This window comes from Pinus tabuliformis, chromosome 8 (assembly GCF_031772625.1).
Source record: "Pinus tabuliformis cultivar Carrire ecotype Pingquan chromosome 8, CPIR1, whole genome shotgun sequence".
Classification (NCBI taxonomy): Eukaryota; Viridiplantae; Streptophyta; class Pinopsida; order Pinales; family Pinaceae; genus Pinus; species Pinus tabuliformis.
The window spans coordinates 1,612,234,168-1,612,255,857 of record NC_142294.1 but is presented as its reverse complement, the minus strand read 5'-3'; positions in this window follow the sequence as shown (position 1 = coordinate 1,612,255,857).

The following is a 21,690-nucleotide window of genomic DNA, read 5'->3' as shown; positions in this document are numbered from 1 at the left end:
TGTTACTTTCCACCTCCCTTCTGATCGAGATAACCTTGAACCCAACTCTGGGGTTATGTAGGGAAGAGATTCCTACAGTGGCTAAGGCCAACCCTGACCAGTCTTCCACCATAGGCTTGTTAGACCAAGAAAGTGAATCTTGCCAAAATCTGATCATTGTGAATTAGCTTCCTGAGTTTTGTTCCTATACACTTCTTTGTCCTCTTCCTCTTGGTTATGGAAAATTTCTTTTAGGTTTCTCAGTGACATTGTGAGCCAATCCATCGAAATTCTTCTATCCTTACAGCTGACACCTTGGTTGGCAAGAATATCAGCGAACTTGTTGGCCTTTCGTCGCACATGGATGAATCTAAGAGTATGCAGTTCCTGAAGATGTCCCTGAATTTTATGGAGAACCCGTACTAGCCTCCAATGTTTTGTAACTTTCTTCGGCCCTGTTCCATGACTGATTCTCTTGGCCGCATTGATGACTAACTATGAATCAGCTTCTATTATTACATTTTGGCAATTGTTCTGTTTCAAAAATTCTAAACCTTTTTCTAATGCTATTAATTCCACCATGTTGTTGGTGGCTTTTCCTAGATGACCATAGAAGAGGGAGATGATGCTTCCGTTTTCATCCCTAAGAACCCCTCTAAAGCCTGCCATGCCAGGGTTGCCCTTTGATGCCCCATCAATATTATACTTTAAAAAGCCTTCCGAGGGCGGATTCCAAAAATCCTTAACCGGTTCCCTCATGTTTATTTTCCTGTCTCTACCTTGTGGACTAAGTCTCTGCATGTCTAATTGCCTGAGAATTGATAACTCTGCTTCTAAAGGAGGATTTTTGGGGAGATCCCTAACTGTAGTGTTGACTATCTCCTTGAGCTGTTTTGAGATTAGCTCCAACAAGCGAAGAGAGGAACTCTTCTCTTCTTTGAAGATTCTTCTGTTTCTTTCTTTCCACACATTCCATATGATGAAACTAGGCAATAGAGCCCAGGTAGAGTTAAGAGCTTCATAATCCGAAAATTTATTCCTCTAATTGTTCAGGGTTTTAGTGATGTTTCCTTTGTCTCTATCAAATTGTTTGAAGATGGTGGAAAAAAAATCCCATAACCTGGAGGTGAAAATGCATATGTTGAGAAGATGTTCAATGGTCTCCTCTTGGACTTCGCAGAGCTGGCATCTGGATGGTCCCAGCATACCTCTCTTCCTGATGTTATCCCAGGTTAAGATTTTCCTATGGTGAACCAACCACAAAAAGAGTTTGATCTTCATACAGCCCTTGTGTCTCCATAGCTTCTGCCAAGTTCTATCCATTGCTTGGGATTCCTGCCCAAGGAAAATACCTTTTGCTTCCTTAATGTTGAATTTTCCCTCTTTGTTGACACCCCATCTTAGTTTATCCTTCTCTTCAGTAACTAAAATCATCCTCTGATCTAACAACCTCTTAAGGGTCTCTGCTCTACTGTTCAGGGTCTTATTCTCTCTGCCCTCTATTTTTTTCCATGTTCTTCATTTTTCTATATTGTGAGAATGCTCCCAAATATCCTTTACTTTCACTAATCCTTGGTATTCTGTCTCTTGTTTGAGGCCCAAAAATCCCTCTCTCAAAAGATTTGGTTCTTGTTGCCATTTATCCTCCCAGAATAGTGCCATATCTCCATCTCTGATTTCTTAGAAACTTTTTTTTTGGACAACCTCTCTGTTCTCCCAAGCCTTGTTCCATATGGGAGATCCCTTTATGTTTCCAGACATTCTGATGAGATCATGAGAAAGCCAGTCACTGGCATATTTTTCCTATTTCCCATTGAGCCTTAGGATCCTTAGCCCACCTCCACCAAAGTTTGGTCCCTAGAACCTTACTTAGAATCTCAATATCATCCAATCCTAGGCCTGCTTGGTTCTTGGGTTTACAAATATTATCCCATGCTACTAAAGCCCATTTTTTCCTTGTTTCCTCTTTGCCCCAGAGAAAATATCTTTGGATGTTTCTAAATTTCTGTAAAACTCCTTTTGGAGCTAGGAGAGCAGATAACATGAAGACAGGGATAGCTTGGAGCACTGCCTTCGTGATAACTAGTCGACCTACCAGATTTAGAGACCTGTTTGCCCACTTTCTAACCTTATCTTACATCCTAATTATTAACGGTTCCCATATGCTTTTGTGCATAGGTTTAGCCGTTAGAGGAACTCCCAAATACTTAGAGGGGAGAGACTCTCTATGAAATCCAAGGATTCTGGAGACATTTCTCTGGATGGCTATATGTGTATTAAAGAAAAATATTTTTGACTTGGAAAGATTCACTTCCATACCTGATGCCAAAGCAAAGTCTTTCAAAATCTGTTTGTATGCTAGCGCTTCCTTGACCGTGGGAATTCCCTGTAGCATGGTATCATCTACAAACTATTGATGAGTTAGAACTTGACCACTCTTCGAAAGTTGGAGTCCTTGAATTTTTCTGGTTGCTCTAGCATGCTTAATGGACACCCCCAGCCCTTCCATCATGAGGATGAAGAGAAAAGGAGAGAGTGGATCTCCCTATCCGAGTCCTCTAGAAGGAAGAAAAATACCAGAGGGAGAGCCATTAATTATAATTGAAAAGTTGGAGGAAGTCACCAGGGCCATTACCCATCTGATTCAATTATGATCAAAACCAATTGTTGCAAGCACTTTCTTGATATATGTCCAATTCATTTTATTGCATGCTTTGGCTATGTCCAATTGCATTATCATACCCAATTTCCTTTCACTAGTTAATGAGTGAACCACCTCGTGAGCTTGTATGATGTTACCTAGAAGTTGTCTGCCTTCCAGAAAACTTTATTGTTTACCCGAAACCAGCGAAGGCAATAAAGGTTTGAGTTTGTTGGCCACAACCTTGGAAATTATCTTATAAACAACATTACATAAAGTGATGGGTCTATACCTTTCAGGAGTTTGGGCATTATCCTTCTTTGGAATTAGGGAAATAAAGGAGGTATTTAGATCTTTCAAAACAGTTCTATTCATCCTGGAGTCTTCCACTACCATTACAATATCCTTTTCGACAATTTTCCAACAAGCTTTGAAAAAACCTACATTGAAACCATCCGGACCTGGAGCCTTACCATTTTGCATTTGCTTGAGGACCTCACTGACCTCCTTTTCAGTTATAGGTCTATGTAGATTACAGTTATCCTCTCTGGATACCAACTTGGGGATATTCTTAATGAGGTCTTAATGAAAGGAACCCTGTCTAAAGTGTTTTCCTGAGCAATACCTCAGAAATGCTTAACTAACACTGCTTCTATCTCCTCATGAGATTGATGTATCTTCCAAGCCGCGTCCTTGATCAAAGAGATTCTCTTGTGAGTCTTATTGTTATCGTGGATTTATGGAAAAATTTAGTATTTTGCGCTACTTCTTTTAGCCATTGAACTCTTGACTTTAGTTTCTAAAGAATTTCCTCTTGATTGCATAACTTTTCCCATTCTTGGTGATGTTTCTCTACTTGTTCATTTTTGTCCTTGTCAAAGCCTTCCTTGATCAAAGCTTGGTTGAGCTCCATGATTTTATTTTCTACCACTTTCTTTCCTACAAAAATATTTCCAAATTCATTCGTATTCCAGGCTTTAAGCTTCAGTTTGATGTTCTTTAATCTTTTGTGAAGCTGGAGCATTGTTGATCCTTGAGTTTTCAAATCCTTTGCTGACCAATCTTCAATGTTGCTGATAAAATATGGGTGAGAAAGCCACATATTTTCAAATCTGAAAGGTCTATTTCTTGGGGTGCCTATGCCCTTGATTTCCATTTGAACTGGCAAGTGATCTAAACCTCCAAAGGGAAGGATTCCTACTATTATTTCCTTGTCTATAAGCATGAGATCCTCAAAGATCATGAATCTATCTAACTTGGAGGCTAACTGTGAGTCCCCTCCTCTTTTATTGTTCCATGTACAGAGGCCATTGTTTGTCTCAATATCAACAAGCTTCATGATTTCTGAAAATATTTGGAAGGCTAATGAATCTTTATTTAGAACTCTTGTACCCCCTTTTTCTCTGAGAGAGATCTAATCATATTGAAGTCTCCTCCTAGGACCCAAGGTAGTCCTGCATGTCTGACTCGTAGATCCACCAAGGAATCTATGAACCTGATTTTATCATCTAACCTTTGAGGGCCATAAATATTCATGACTAGATAAGTGTCCCTGTCTCCTACTCACTGTATAACAACTAATAAATAATTCCTTGATGCCCCCGCATCAATTATTCCAATTTTTTAGGGATTCCAAAGTGTGAGGATACCCCCTACTGTATTTTCTACTTTAACTTCTAGAAACTCAAATGTAGTGAGCCATTTACTATGGATTTGCCTTAATTTATGAATGGAGCATTTTGTCTCTTGAACAAAAATTATATCCGGAGTTGCCTGTTTCATTCTATTATTCATCATTCTCTATTTTCTCTTGCTACCAATACCTCTAATATTCCAAGCTGTGAACTTCATAATTAAATATTGGTAAAGGAATAACTGGTTAGGTCTTTCATCTTACCTGAATCCACCATAAGCTTTCCACATTCCATTAGTAGCTAGTTTTGTTTTTTCTTGCCTCTTTTTTTCCCTGGATTTCTTAGTGTTAACCCCAGAGTCATTTTTACTGCTTTCACCTCATCATTGCTCTATCTTTTAGTGTTGTTTACTCCCTCTGAATCCTTTGCATGTGTTTTACGTAAGAATAGCTACTGTATTCGATTGACCTCTTCTTGAGGTAGTGATTCTACCCCGCCAGTTGTTCCCTGAGCCAAGAACCCTTCGAGATCTAGGTTTTCTCTGTCAAGAATCTCCTGTAGCTCATTTTCCTCCATGTCCATTTCACTCTGGGTCATTTCCTGATCCATTTCCAGCTCTGATTCATTCAGCATGATCCCCTTCTGTTTTTCATCTTCTTATATCTGATCTCTTTCTTTTTCTTTTTCCTTCTTCCTGTAATCTTCATTCTTTGCTTGATCTTTTACTAATATTTCTTCATCCTCTTCAAGAACTTGGAACTAGTTTTGACTACCATTTGCCCTTCAGCTTGGTTTTGCTTTGGCTCTTTTTTTTTGCTTTTCCCTTTATGAACTACTTTGCGAAAGCTATTTTTATCTTTCATTGTAACTGTTTTTCTTTTGTTCTTTGCTTTACTGAGGGGGCAGTCTCTTAGAAGGTTCCCATGTTCATGGCATTTGCAACATCTAAATGGAATATGTTTATAGTCGACTGCTTTCACCCATTCCTCATCAAAAACCTCCAAGATGACTTCATCTGGAAGAGCTTCAGATAGGTCCATCTACACACAAATCCTAGAAAAAGAGGTGTATTTTCCCCTCCTTGTGGCTTTAGAAGTTTTTATAAACCGACCTAATTTATTGCCTATAGCTACAAGGGATTCAGTTTGCTAATAGTCAAGAGGTAGAGAGTAGAGTCTTACCCAAACCAGAACTGAAGTAAAAGTTTCCTACTCTGGAACGAAGTTCAACATCCATGGCCACATATAGAGCCCTGCTGCTGCATAGAAGTAGGGCCCACCTTCAAACACTTTGTCTTTATCTTCAATGTTAGTGAACACCACAGTAAAGAAACCTTTGGACCCCAGATGTAGATCAATGCTACCTTTGGGTTTCCAGTGGTATCTTATCCATGTTTGTAAAGCTTTTTTAGTGGGCCATAGCCCCATGAATTTGCATATGATTTCATAAGTCCGCATGTGTTCTCTGTGCTCCTACAACGCTAGATCATTTAAAACTACTCTAGGAGTAATTTCAGCTGTGGGTTTGCATTGACCCTTCTGATTTTTGTCTTTTGTTCCCTGTATTTTGTCATTTTCTTCCTTCTCTTATGTGCCATCCTTCTCCTTCTATTTGGTACTTTCTGATTCATCCTCCCTTTTTTTTCTTCTTTCCACCACATCACCTTTTCCTTTCTCCAGAGGCTTCTTACCCTTGTTGGCCACTGCTTCCTTGTAGGAGGGAGTGGAGCTCCCTCCTCTACGCCGATCGATGGAGAGAAACCCACAACAGTTGACAGAAACCCTAGTCACCTTCGCTTCGTGCCTCAGAAAATGAAGTGACGAACCCTTAGATTAATAAAACCAAGGGATTGATATTATAAACCTGAGGGAATAATAAACCCAAGAGGTTAATACTAAAACCCAAAGGGATTATAAACCCAAGGGAATAATTTTAAACCCAAGATATTAATATTATAAATCCAAGGTATATAAACCCTAAGATAAATATTTCAAACCCTAAAATAAACATGGTTGACCATGGTTGATTTTCATATTGAAACAATATTTTCCATAATGCGACATTAGATCATGGTTGATCATAGTTGACTATGTTTTTTTTCGTATTGAGACAATCTTTGTCACAATGTGACATTAGACCATGGTTGACCATGATTAGGCATGGTTGATGATGGTTGACAATGGTTAATCATAATTTAATTTCATATCAAGACAATCTTTGTCATAATGCGACATTGGACCATTGTTGATCTTCATATTGAGAAAAGTTTGATCACAATGTGACATTGAACCATGGTTTACCATGATTATAAACCCAACGGATTTATATTGAATCCAAGAATTAATATTATATACCTTACGAATAATATAATACCTTAATAATATCAATCCATAGATTAATAAACCCAAGGGATTGGTGTTATAAACCTAAGGGAATAATAAATCCAAGGGATTAATTATAAAACCCAAGGGAATAATATTAAACTGAATCAATATTATTATAAACAAAAGGTATATAAACCCTAAGATAAATTTTATAAATCTTTAAATAAAAGTGGTTGACCATGGTCTACCATTTTTTATTTTCATATTGATATAATCTTTGTCACAATGTAAGGTTGGGCCATGGTTGACCATTGTTGATTTTCATATTGAAACAATATTTGTTACAATGTGACAATTGACAAAGGTTGACCATGACTAGCCATGGTTGACAATGGTTGACCATAGTTTATTTTCATATTGAGACGATGTTTGTCATAATGTATCATTGGACCATCGTTACCATGTTTGACCATCATTATAAACCAAGAGATTTATATGAAACCCAAGGATTAATATTATAAACCCTATGAATAATATTATACCCTAGGGATGTGAACCCCTAGATTAATAAACCCAAGGGATTGAGACTATAAACCTAAGAGAATAATAAACAAAAGGGATTAATATTAAAATCCCAAGGACTTATAAATCTGAGGGAATAATATTAAACCTAAGGGAATAATATTATAAAATTAAGGTATATGAACCCTAAGATAAATATTATAACCCTAAAATAAACATTTTTGAACATATTTTACCATGGTTTATTTTCATATTGAGACAATCACCTTCCTAATGTGAGATTGGAGCATGGTTGACAATGGTTGACTAAAACCCCAAAGGATTATAAACCCAAGGGAATAAAATTAAACCCAAGGGATTAATATTATAAACCCAAGGTATATAGATCTTATGATAAATATTATGAACCCTAAAATAAACATGGTTGTCGATGGTTTACCATTGTTGATTTTCATATTGTGATACTCTTTGTAACAATTTGATATTGAACCGTGGTTGATTTTCATATTGAGATAATCCTTGTCCAGATGTGTCAATGGACCATGGTTACCATGATTGACCATGGCTGACAATGGTTGACCATAGCTTATTTTCATATTGAGACAATCTTTGTGACAATGCGACATTGGACTATGGTTGGCAATGATTGATTTTCATATCAAGAGAATATTTGTCACAATACATCATTGGACCATGGCTAATTTTCATATTTAGAAAATCTTTGTCACAATGTGATTTTGGATTGTGGTTGACCATGATCAACCATGATTATAAACCCAAAGGATTTATATTGAACCTAAGGATTAATATTATAAACCCTATGAATGATATTATACCCTAGGAATATGAACCCTTAGATTAAGAAACCCAAGGAATTGATATTACAAACTAAAGGGAATAATAAACCCTAGGTATTTATAGTAAAAACAAAAGAGATTATAAAACTAAAGCAAATATATTAACCCCAACAGATTAATTTTATAAACCCAAGGTAAGTTAACCCTAAGATAAATATTATAAACCATAAAATAAACATAGTTTACCATCATATTAAGACAATCTTGGTCACAAAGTGATGTTGGACCATGGTTGATTTTCACATTGAGATAATCTTTGCGACAATGTGGCAATAGACCATGATTGACCATGATTGATGATGGTTTACAATGGTTGACCATGTTTGATTTTCATATTGAGCCAATCTTTGTCACAATGTGGCATTGGACCATGGTATACCATGGCTTACTATGATTATAAACCAAATGGATTTATATTAAACCTAAGGATTAATATGATAAACCCTATGGATAATATTATACCCTAGGAAAATGGACCCTTAGATTAATAAACTCAAGGGATTGATATTATAAACCCAAGGGAAGGGATTAATATTATAAATCGTAGGTATAAAAACCCTACGATAAATATTATAAACCATAAAATAAGCATGGTTGAACAAGGTCGTGGTGAATATTTGTCACAATGTGACATTTGACCATGGTCGACCATAGTTGACTAAAAATGCAAGGGATTGTAGATCGAAGGGAATAATATTAAACCCAAGGTATTAATATTATAAACCCAAGGTATTTAAAATCTAAATTAGATAATATAAACTGTAAAATAAATATAGTTGACCATTCTTTACCATGATAGATTTTCATATTGAGGCAATCTTTATCACGATCTGACGTTGGACATTTTTTACCATGGTTGATTTTTATAGAGACAATCTTTGACACAATGCGACATTGGACCATGGTTGACCATGATTGACCATGATTAATAATGATTGAAAATGGTTGACCATGGTTGATTTTCATATTGAGACAATTGTTTCTTAATTTGACATTGGACCATGATTGACCACAACTGATCATTATTGATTTTTCATATTGAGACAATATTTTTTGGAGTGTTACATTACACCATGGATGCTTTTCATATTGAGAAAATATTTGTCACATTGTGATATTGGACAATGCTTGATCTTGCTTATAAATCCAAGGGATTCATATTTACCCTAAGATTAATATTATAAACCATATTACTAATATCTTACCCTAGGAATATTAACCCTTAGAATATTAAAACAGAGGGATTGATATTATAAATCCAGGGGAATAATAAACCCAAGGGATTAAAATTAAAAATCCAAGGAAAAAATATTAAAGCCAGGGGATTAATATTATAAACCCAAAGTATATAAAACCTAAGATAAATATTATAAACCATAAACTAAACATAGTTGACCATGGTTTACCATTGTTGATTTTCATATTGAGACAATCTTCGTCACAATGCAATGTTGAACCATGGTTGATTTTCTTATTGAGACAATCTTTGTCAAAATGAGACATTCAGCCATGGTTGATAATGATTGACCATGGTTAATGATGGTAGACAATTCTTGACCATGGTTGATTTTCATATTGAGACAATCTTTGTCACAATGTGATGTTAGACCATGGTTGACCATGATTATCAACCCAATGGATTTATATTAAACTCAAGGATTAATATTATAAATCCTATGAATAGTATTATACCGTGAGACCTTAGATTAATAAATCCAAGGGATTGATATTATAAACATAATCGAATAATAAGGACAAGGGATTAATACTTAAAATATAAGTGATTATAAACCCAAGGGATTAATATTATAAACCCAAGTTATATAAATCTTAGGATAAATACTATAAACCCTAAAATAAACATGGTTGACCATAGTTGATTTTCATATTGAGACAATCTTAGCCACAGTTAACCATAATTGTCATTAATTATTATTTAATTAATAATGATAATTAATAATAATTATTTATTACTCTCGTAAATAATATTTAATTATTAATTAATTAATTAAACTTTTCTCCTTCCGTTCAAATGGTCACCATTGATACAAGTTGAGAGAATTGAACTTATCAACATTGATACAAGTTTAGATACCTAATGGACATCCAAAATGTTAGCAATGAAACAAAACTATCAAATGTTGAATCCAATTATGTTTAATATCCTTCTTTGTATAATAAGGAAAACATAAAAACCATGCCTAATATGCTCATACAATGGTGCATTATAAATAGTATATACAACCAAAAAGATTAGTATTATAAATGCATCTCTTTATAATATGAACATAAAGATGGAAATTATATTAATTTGTGAAATTGAAACAACCAAAAAGATCAGTATTATAAATGCATCTCTTTATAATATGTACATAAAGATGGAAATTATATTATAACATAACGATGGAAATTGACAAACTAATTGTCTATTAATCAAAGTCCTCGAAGGTATAAAGTACACTAGACACTAATACAAAAAGTTTTAAAACCTTCTTTCTTGGGCAATTTCACTAACTTTGCAGTGAGAAAAGTCCACAGGATTTTCAAAACATGTCCTATTTTGAGTATTTTGAACTATCCTGGACAACAAAGGAGAAAATACAACGCAAAGCATGCATAGCCTTTTATTAAAACTAATAATTGCAATAAATTTCTATGCAAAACATATTTGTTGTAGATCATATTTCCTGTTTTTTATTATGATGCCTACGATCTTATCTAATTCAATAAATTCGTTGTCAAAGATCATCTTTTTTCTTGGAATGGACAAAAGAATTTATGTACACAACAAAATGATAGTTAATTTCAGACAAATAGGCAAAGAAAATAGAATCATATATTATAATATTATGACAAATGAGTCAAAGCACATTAAAAGGAACCATTATTATGAAGCTTTGTACTTACATAGAAACCTAAGCTATTTCATTAGTAGTGATTAGTTTTATGCCAGGTACCCTCTATCCATGAAGCTGGCCACTGACGATATAAATAATATCGAGTTCACAAAATGATCAATTCACGCACCAACCAGCCAAGCCACAAGAAACAATTAGTTATTAACAAAAATAATCTCGCTCACAAATTACTGAGTTCACATAGAATTCATTGTCTGCTATTAAGAGACAGATCAATGATCTTATGGGCAAAGGAATAGTCTACTGCGCGAAATCATTTCAGTTTCGTTATTAAAATATTTGAGGGGCGGGTGAAATCTAAGCCGTGGAAAAGTCTATCAGATGAAGAATATTCTTTTTTTGTAAGCTTAGGTGGGACCTTCTCATTTTCAAGTTTTTACATGTCTGTTATTCACCCCATTTCCAGGGAGGGTAGCACAAGAATCGAACCCAAGATCTCTGGTTTGGTGAGACTTCATTTCCACGGCCATTGCCACTTGAGCTACCCCAAGAATATTCGGCTAATATCAAATCCTTTCCGTTAATTCAAAAAAATTAAAAATAGGCGTTTGAAATATATACGCCTATGGTATAATAATTTTTTACTTATTGCATCACAATGGTCTAATTAATCATAATGCAAAACCTTGATTGATAATTTGGGTTAAACTATTTTAATAACTTGGTTCAACTGAGGTCAATTATGTTAGCATATTTATTTTAGGGTTTTTAATATTTATGTTAGGGTTTATATATTTTGGATTAATCTATTGGGTTTATATATTTTGATTTAATTTTTTGGTTTATAATTTTTAAGTTTTTAATATTAATTTTTTGGGTTAATATTATTGCTTTTGGTTTACAATACCTTGAGGTTGTGGTATTAAACTTAAAGAATTGATGTTATAAACTAAAGGAATTAATAGTAAAAAATTAAAAGATTTTAAGTCTTAGTGTTTTTAATATTAATCCGTTGTATCAATATTATTCCCTTGGACTTATAATTTTTTGGGATTTTAGTATTTTAATCCCTTGCTTTATTATCCTTGGGTTAAGTTATTCGTTTGGGTTTATAATTCTTTGGGTTTTTAGTATTTTAATCCCTTGCATTTATTATCCCTTGGGTTAATGTTATTACCTTGAGTTTATAATCCCTTGCCGTTTTAGTATTAAGCCCAAGGGATTGATATTATAAACACAAAGGAATATAAATTCAAGGGATTATAAACCCGAGAGGATCTTAATTCCTTGTTATTTCTATTGTTATAAATTTATCATTCGTAGATGCAATAAAACCTTTGGCTATATCAACCACATTAATATTTTTAATTTGGTTTACTAGTGTATTAATGTGTATTAATATACATTACTATAAATTACTGTACTTTAATTAATATATATTAGTGTGCATAACAATAATGTACGTACAATAAAGTACACATTTAAATACATTAATATACTAATGTAACAATAATATACATTCGATATATATAAATCAACGGCAAGAGCTAACGGGCATACTATAGGGCATTAAATGCCTGGCTACCTACGCCGCCATTAGCTCTTTAACACACGCGCACATATTTTTTATTTATCTATCACCACATGCACGCATGTTAAAGAGCTAACGGGAGCACATGTAGCCGGGCATTTAATACCCTATAGTATGCTCGTTAACTCTTGCCATAAATCAACAACATTATGTAATTCATATAAATATATATAAAACATATATTAATATGTATTTATAAATATGATTGATTCAATCAACATTTAATAAAATGTGATGTATTAATTGATAATTTAGATTAAATTATTGTAACAATAGAAATATAATCTATTATTCATTCCTCCAATAAAATCTAAACTTGTCTCGTTCAATACTTTAAAGATATTTTGCGGAGAATTTGGCTCAAACTTCTTGTAACGATAGGGACGTAATCAATTATCAATTCCTCGTACCAAGTCTGAACTTGTCTTATTCACAAGCGGAAATTTCACGTCTATTCCTGGTCCATAAATAACATATTTGCAACGCATTCTACTTCCTCGTTGAATTCATATATGTTTTATTGACCTAGAAAATGGAAGTCTTCTATTATTGCCCTTCTCCCCCTCCTCTGCTAACAAGTAGAGTGAGAGGTATTGGAATTATTTGGCGAGCAGCAGCACATTGAACAAAGATAATAATGGGGCGCATTATTATAGTCTTACTTTTCTCTCTATCTTTATTTTTTCTCTTGGTGATAACAAAAGCTCAAACCCTTGTGCCTCACCAAAAGCTCAAACCCTTGTGCCTTTTGTTTCGTTCGAAACCCCCGATAACAATAATTATATTAGCTGGTTTGAAACATGTCAATAAGAATATATTTTATGTGAGTCACACCAACGGTTCGAAATGCGTCGATAAGATGAATCACATTAGCTGGTTCGAAACGTGTCAATAAGAATATATTTTATGTCATTTTTTCCGAAAGATGTTGTTAATAATATTATGGATCACAAGAGTCTTAGCTCAAAAATAAGAATTTTTTGTCAATACATTTAGTTATCTCGTGTGGTTCATTATCACCTTAAGATGCAAAGTCAGATCATGGCACCAGAATAAATAGTGATGAAGAGTGCTAATTTTTCAACCCTTATAGTATAATGATTAATTTGACTGGATAATAAAATAAATTAACTATGAATGTTAAAAAATATTAGATTAATAAATAACCCTATAAAAAGTTTGAATATACTACCTAATTAACTAACTACTTATTAAAATGTGATTAAATATTAACAAAAACCAAAAATAATGGGGCTAACTAAATATGAATTTTAGAATAACTAAATTCCCATAAAAGACTAAGTAAATGAAGAATTTAGCAAATAAATATGAAAGTTAAATTATTTAAATTTACAAAATTAATACCTTATAGATATTTAAAAGAAAACTTCTATTGACTAATAATGAAGGTCTAAAAAAGTACATAAACAATAAAAAAAAGTTAAGACCAACTAAAAATAGAATATTTTTTTTTTTTGTGTAAGCTAGGAAATACTTTCTTTTCTATTAATCATATATAAGACACATAACAAAAATGTATTTGGTGGCCTCAACTTGCTCAAAGGAAACCAGGTCTGTTGGCCACTGATCAACGTCATATGCTGCCGAAAATTTAAATTTAAACAGTTTGAGCATATCCATCCATGCTAAATAAGCTACTTTGTCTATTATATGTTTAAACATTCTGCAATAAAAGTAAATGCTATATGCCCATATCATTGTAGTAAACAACAAAATTGTGTTTCTTCCTTTCTTATCTTCATTCAGTCTTCTGACAATTTAATGGGAGTCAGGTCCTTAGTTCTTGACCCTGGCATTTCATTCTACAACAGGCTTTGTATGTGTTTCTCCATACGGCCTAAGTGAACATTATGGTGGTACTACCACACTTGTACAACTTAGATCTCCCTTTGAATATTTTTTAAGCTTGGACCCCCTTGTGTTGGAAATAATACTGAGAGGGGGGGTGAATCAGTATTATTAAAACTTTTCAATATACCATCCAAATTTATACTTCAACTTATTCTTCAGATATTGATGATTAACTTATGCATAATAATGAACAAGAACATGAAAAACAGATAGTCACACCATAGAACACCAAATATAAGGTGGAAACACAATGTCGGTGAAAACCACCTGCTGCAATATATCTCTATCTTCTTTCAATTAGAAACTTCTTTTACAATGATTTTGTAATGGTGCAGTCCTTTACCAGTACACAAGCTACAACTCTCTCTTGTTTTCCAGTTTCTCATGGAAGGGAGCTACAACCCCCTACTTCTTTTCATTCAAGGACCACTTTTCATTAATTTGCAAACTGGATCCAAGAACATCAAATAAACATCAACTACATGTGAATCAACCAATCTCCTTATACAATCAAACCAATGAGCAACCCGAACTTCTCAGAATGCTGTAAACAGAAAAACCAACACCAGTACCCTAAACCCAGAACACAGCAGCAAATAGAAAACAGGCAACCAACAAATATTTCAAAACAGGTCCGCAACTTCACCAATATAAACCTGCGGATACCCGCACTTCACCTTCAGTTGTTCTGCGTATACCCGCACTTTGTCTTCTTTTGTACTGCGTACCCCGCACTGTGCCTTTAGCTGCGCTGCGTATACCCGCACTGCGCCTTCTTCTGTACTGCGTACCCCGCACTGCGCCTTTAGCTGCGCTGCGTATACCCGCACTGCGCCTTCTTCTGTACTGCGTACCCCGCACAACGCCTTTAGCTGCGCTGCGTATCCCTGCATTGCGCCTTCTTCTGTACTAGGTAACCCCGCACTCTTGCTTTAGATCGCCTGCGAACCTCTGATTAGGGCCAATTTAACAGTCCTCCAATGTACTACAGACAGTCAGATCCAGAGATCTGATCATGCGCACGAGAGATCACGACTTGGCAAAGATTCGCCTTCAAACTTTACCTTGATTTAGATCTAGCTTTTAAAACTGATAACCCGAAATTCAGATCTTAAGATATTCAACTTTCAAAGATACATTAGCCAAGTGATCTCCTTCCCTATTTATAGTCAAGCCCTTATTCACACCATGGGACAAAACCATCAATAACCAATACAAGGTATCCAAACCGGGGCTAAATTAGATCCTATACCACGGGCCAAAACCATAGAATCAAGAACAGCGGGCTAAATACCACGGGCCAAACATAAGAAATCCCATGTGAGCGTGCTTCCCTGCCTTGAAGTGAGTGAACTGGGGGTCCGCACCTCATGAACGGGTAACCTGCGGGTATGAACGCACTTCCTGGCCGGCGTACCTGCGGGTCCACACCTTTTGAACCATTCACCTGCGTACCTCTTAATTTCTAACATTTTGAGAGCCTGAACAGAGCATTGCCACTTGAGTGAGTTTCCATCAAGTACAACACCTGTAACATAGAGCCATACCAGAATCATAATGCCAACAATCTCCCCCTTTGGACTTGATGGCAACCTCAAGATCCTCAACGTCATTCTCCCCCTTTGACATCAAGGGCAAAGGGTTATGATGCGGGAGCATCCACCCCAGAAAGGAAATTATTGTAAATAATAGACATAGGGTTCATACAGTTGTGGAATTAGTTTAATATTTAGGCTTTTATTAGATATTTTCAAAATAAATAAATAAAACTAGGAGAGCTTTTAGGCACAAAAGGAATGGATATGGACCATTAAGTGATAAGGAAAGCTTTTCTATTTTAGAACAAGGGAAAAGGACAGAATAAAGCTGAAGGGATGCTTTTGCCATATGTATGCATTGCATGAGCTTTAGTTGAGTGATTTTAGGATTTTTAGATCATGCTAAGTTTAATAAATTAGGAAGCCTCAAAGGCATTGGGTGTGTGAGGAGTGAGTGTGAGGAGTGAGCAAGGGTTCTCCTTGGGAGCCTTCGGGCAGTTTGTAAAAGGGCCATCGATTTGCCTATCTGGCCATGAATAGAACTGTTGTGAATGCTTGTTTTATGTATATATGAGTATGTTAATTCAGTTCTGTATGAACATGATTGCCGTAATGAATTATGAGATATGGTTCTGTGCATGATGGCAGAAATCGATGTTATATAAAGTTGGAATTGCATGGGTGCTGATGGTTCTACTTTCCCTCATATGGAAGCGCTGTGTTAATTGTCAATTGTTAATTGTTAATCAGCTTGGCTCTCGTGTTATGATAGATCGCCTTGAATATACAGTTTGCAGGTGGGTTTTCCTGAGGATATATCGCCTTGAATTGAGTGTTGTCTTCGCAAATTTCTTGAATCCCATCTTAGTTACGCTTGAAGCTGTCCGTCGTGTGACAGAGTAACAGCGATCACAGGTTGAACGCCTTGTAGGTTGAACGCCGTATGTATAATGATAAATTGCTATTAAATTTTAATTGATGACAGGTTGCAGTTAAATGAGGCGTATATACACAATGATTAATCCTTGAAGAGTTGCGCCCTTACCAGAGTAAAGATTGACTGCGGATGGGCGTAAGTGGATATCCTTATATATTGTATGCGTATTGTATGTGCACGTTTAATAAATTACAACATGGATGTATCGCCAGACCATGCTAGTCAAGTCAACCGCCGAATAGCTGAACCGTGGAGGCATTAAATCGAAACTGTATGGAGGGAGCGAAGGTATATATATGCCTTATCCATGGTAAGCCGATGCATATATACCGATGCTACATATTTTGTTTAGAATAAAGGCGATGTATACCCACAAGCGTTTTTTTAGAATAAAGTCCAGACTATAACTAGTGGCAACATCAAGAAAAGTGAAGATATATATATATATACCGGTTTTTATAAATCATGAGATTCAACATCAGGAAATAAGCTTTTATATGCATGGTGGTCGGAGGATCCTGGTAGGAGCGGCCTGTGTGGCCTGGGCTGCATCAGGTAGTATCAGAGCTAGAATGATCAACTGAAGATGTTTGTTTTTTTTTAGAACTGAAGTGGGATGAATGATTTTTAATCTGATATGCAAACTACAAAAGTGAACAGGATTGCGGAAGAGGAAAGAAGATCATGCAAGATCTTAAGAGGTGAGATTATTTTTCTGATTTGAAATTTATAAATGAAGTTTATGGTTGCAGAGATGGTGGCAGTGAACCTGGCATTCAGCTGAAGGCTGGATAGGGAAAACAATTGCAGTGAAGAAGAAGAAGAAGGTGAGTTGAAGAGATAGCCTAGAGAGAGCAGAGGAGTGCTCAAGAGGTTCCAGAGGCAGTGAACCAGTACTTAACAAAAGACTGAGTGAGGAGAGCTCGGTGAGGTAAGTTGCAACAAGAGAGGTTGCTATTGCAGAGGCTAGTACAACTCATGGTGAATAGAAAACTTACGAGGAAGTAGTCTCCCAGAGGCAGAGAGAGTTTTTCTAGAGGAAGAAGAGGTTCAGAGAAATGCCATAGAGATGAAATGACTGCAGAGGCTCGAAAAAGAGAGATTGCAGAGATAAAGGTACAATTGCAGGTACTAGAAAAATGGCTACAAGAGCGGGGAAATCGGAAAGGAAAATGGATCTTTCCACTGAAGGGAAAGAGAGTGATTTGGCGACAGTTGTAGAGGAGGTTGAGGCAAATTGTGATTGCCTTGTTGAAAAAGGGACTTAGAGTTCTTGCGCCAGAGTTGGAGTTTGAAATTCCCACATGCAGATATATTAAAAGAAAAATGTTGAAGGAAGCAGTCAAGACTGAAAAGTCTTGTGGTTTTAAAACTAATGAATTGTGTATGTTTGCAGATACAATACAGGAAGATGAGCAAATTTTGAAGTTTGTTCAAGAAGAGTTGAATCTAAAGACTGTTCAGATCGATGCTGAGATAACAAGATCACAGGAGGAAATGAAGACAGAGGAGAAGATCATTGATGATTTCTTGAGTTATTGGGCAAATCCAGATCAGATGGATAACGCAAAACCATGTATTTTTGTAGCTGACAATTATGGTGTGATTACAGGTTTTACTGAGGAGGATGTGCAACCTTGTGCAACTGTTATAGCACAAGTGGAAGTTCGTATGGATGCAGAAGAAGTGGATCAGTCTGTAGCACGGATAAGTGAAGCAACAACTGAGTCTGTTAAAACTGGAAGTTTATGTATGAATGCAGGTGATGATGATATGCTTCAGCGATGCTACAGAGAAATTGCATTATTAGAATATTTGTTGGAGAATCCAGAGTATGACAGGGAGATTGCAGCAGATGAAAGAGTTCAGTATAGTGAACGAGAGGAGAAAGACATCATGGAAACAGATGGTATGAGAGAAAGACTGGTTGATAGTCTTGAGAGTTCTTTAGAGAATTCTTTGGGCAGAGAGAATCAGCATACTGATGTGCTGATTGGGATGGAACAACATATTGAGATTCTGGCAGAGGGAAGTAAGGCACTGATGCCTTGTGATTTTAATTTTAACATGTGTTCTGTGAATGCAGGTATGGTCACCGGTGCTGAGAAACATTTGACTCAGCTGAACAATCAATTGAAGGGAAAAGAAGTTCTCTATTCCAGAAGACAAGAGGGGGTGGATGATCGGGTGGCAGTCAGAACAGAGACCAGCATAGAAGCAAGAAATCAGCAGCTTGAAGATTTATTGGACAAGGAAATTGAATTAATCAGAAGAATCATGCTGAAAGTGTCTCAGAAAAAGACATCAACAAAGAAGAGAAGTAGCAGAAGCAGCAAGAGGAAGACAGCAGAAGATTGCAAGAGTACAGCTAGTGGAGCAAAGCAGCATAAAGTGTGGAGACTTGGAGAAAAACAACAGACAAAAGCAGTGGCAAATGGAAAATTACAGTACAAGATATGGGATCCAGGCAAACATAGAGCTAAACACATGATCAGGAGATCATGAAAATTTTCTACCTTGGGAGTATGATGCGGGAGCATCCAGCCCAAAAAGGAAATTATTGTAAATAATAGACATAGGGTTCATATAGTTGTGGAATTAGTTTAATATTTAGGCTTTTATTAGATTCTTTCAAAATAAATAAATAAAACTAGGAAAGCTTTTAGGCACAAAAGGAATGGATATGGACCATTAAGTGATAAGGAAAGCTTTTCTATTTTAGAACAAGGGAAAAAGACAGAATAAAGCTGAAGGGATGCTTTTGCCATATGTATGCATTGCATGAGCTTTAGTTGAGTGATTTTAGGATTTTTAGATCATGCTAAGTTTAATAAATTAGGAAGCCTCAAAGGCATTGGGTGTGTGAGGAGTGAGTGTGAGGAGTGAGCAAGGGTTCTCCTTGGGAGCCTTCGGGCAGTTTGTAAAAGGGCCATCAATTTGCCTATCTGGCCATGAATAGAACTGTTGTGAATGCTTGTTTTATGTATATATGAGTATGTTAATTCAGTTCTGTATGAACATGATTGCCGTAATGAATTATGAGATATGGTTCTGTGCATGATGGCAGAAATAGATGTTATATAAAGTTGGAATTGCATGGGTGCTGATGGTTCTACTTTCCCTCATATGGAAGCGCTGTGTTAATTGTCAATTGTTAATTGTTAATCAGCTTGGCTCTCGTGTTATGATAGATCGCCTTGAATATACAGTTTGCAGGTGGGTTTTCCTGAGGATATATCGCCTTGAATTGAGTGTTGTCTTCGCAAATTTCTTGAAACCCATCTCAGTTACGCTTGAAGCTGTCTGTCGTGTGACAGAGTAACAACGATCACAGGTTGAACGCTTGTAGGTTGAACGCCGTATGTATAATGATAAATTGCTGTTAAATTTTAATTGATGACAGGTTGCAGTTAAATGAGGCGTATATACACAATGATTAATCCTTGAAGAGTTGCGCCCTTACCAGAGTAAAGATTGACTGCGGATGGGCGTAAGTGGATATCCTTATATATTGTATGCGTATTGTATGCGTACGTTTAATAAATTACAACATGGATGTATCGCCAGACCATGCTAGTCAAGTCAACCGCCGAATAGCTGAACCGTGGAGGCATTAAATCGAAACTATATGGAGGGAGCGAAGGTATATATATGCCTTATCCATGGTAAGCCGATGCATATATACCGATGCTACATATTTTGTTTAGAATAAAGGCGATGTATACCCACAAGATTTTTTTTAGAATAAAGTCCAGACTATAACCAGCGGCGACATCAAGAAAAGGGAAGATATATATGTATATACGGGTTTTTATAAATCATGAGATTCAACATCAGGAAATAAGCTTTTATATTCATGGTGGTCGGAGGATCCTGGTAGGAGCGGCCTGGGCGGCCTGGGCTGCATCAGGTTATGCTCCCCCTAAGAACATGCTCCCCCTGACTATAAACCAGATCTGCAAAGAAGCACCATAATCCACCAAACACCATGAAAGAGATAGAGACATATTGCAGCAATATTCAGACCAGCATCCATGATCTCCTTCTGTACTTCCTCCATAATGCCAACAATGCATTATATGCTCCCCTTGAACCTGTGCAATTCGATCTTCGACCAATCCACAACCCAGCATATGTACGCATATACCCCAGATGAACCTTGCGTACAACCAACAATCAGAAGAGATTCAATCAACAAGATGATGCATCAACAACCCCCAGCTTTTTCCTGAGGTATTCAAAGGTCTCCCTGGGCAATGGTTTGGTGAGTATATCAGCAACTTGTTCCTTAGAAGGAACATACTCCAACTTGACCTTTTGTTCAAGTACTTGTTCCCGGAGAAAATGATACTTGATCGGTATGTGCTTGGTCTTTGAATGCATGAATGGGTTCTTTGAAATGCTGATTGCACTTGTATTATCACATAAGATGGAGATGGGTGGTATACAAGTGATTTGAAAATCATGCAAGGTCTGCATCATCTAAAGGAGTTGAGTGCAGCAAGATGCAGCAACAACATATTCCGCTTCAGATGTAGACAAGGAAATCGAACTCTGTTTCTTGCTGAACCAAGATACTAATCTGGAACCGATAAAGAATGCACCACCACGTGTGCTCTTCCTGTCATCCACTCTTCCGGCCCAATCTGCATTTGTATAAGCATGAAGTGTGAGGTCTGTATCTCTAGGATACCATAAGCCATAATTTTGAGTCCCTTGAAGATATTTGAAAATTCTCTTCATTGCCTGAAGATGAGTTTCCTTTGGATTTGCCTGAAATCTTCCAACTATTCCCACTGCATGCATGATGTCTGGTCGGGTACCTATCAAATAAAGTAGACTTCCAATCATAGACCTGTAGGTTGGTTGATGCACTGTTGCTGATTCATCATTTGCATTGAGGCTACATCCTATGACCATGGGTGTACATACTGGTT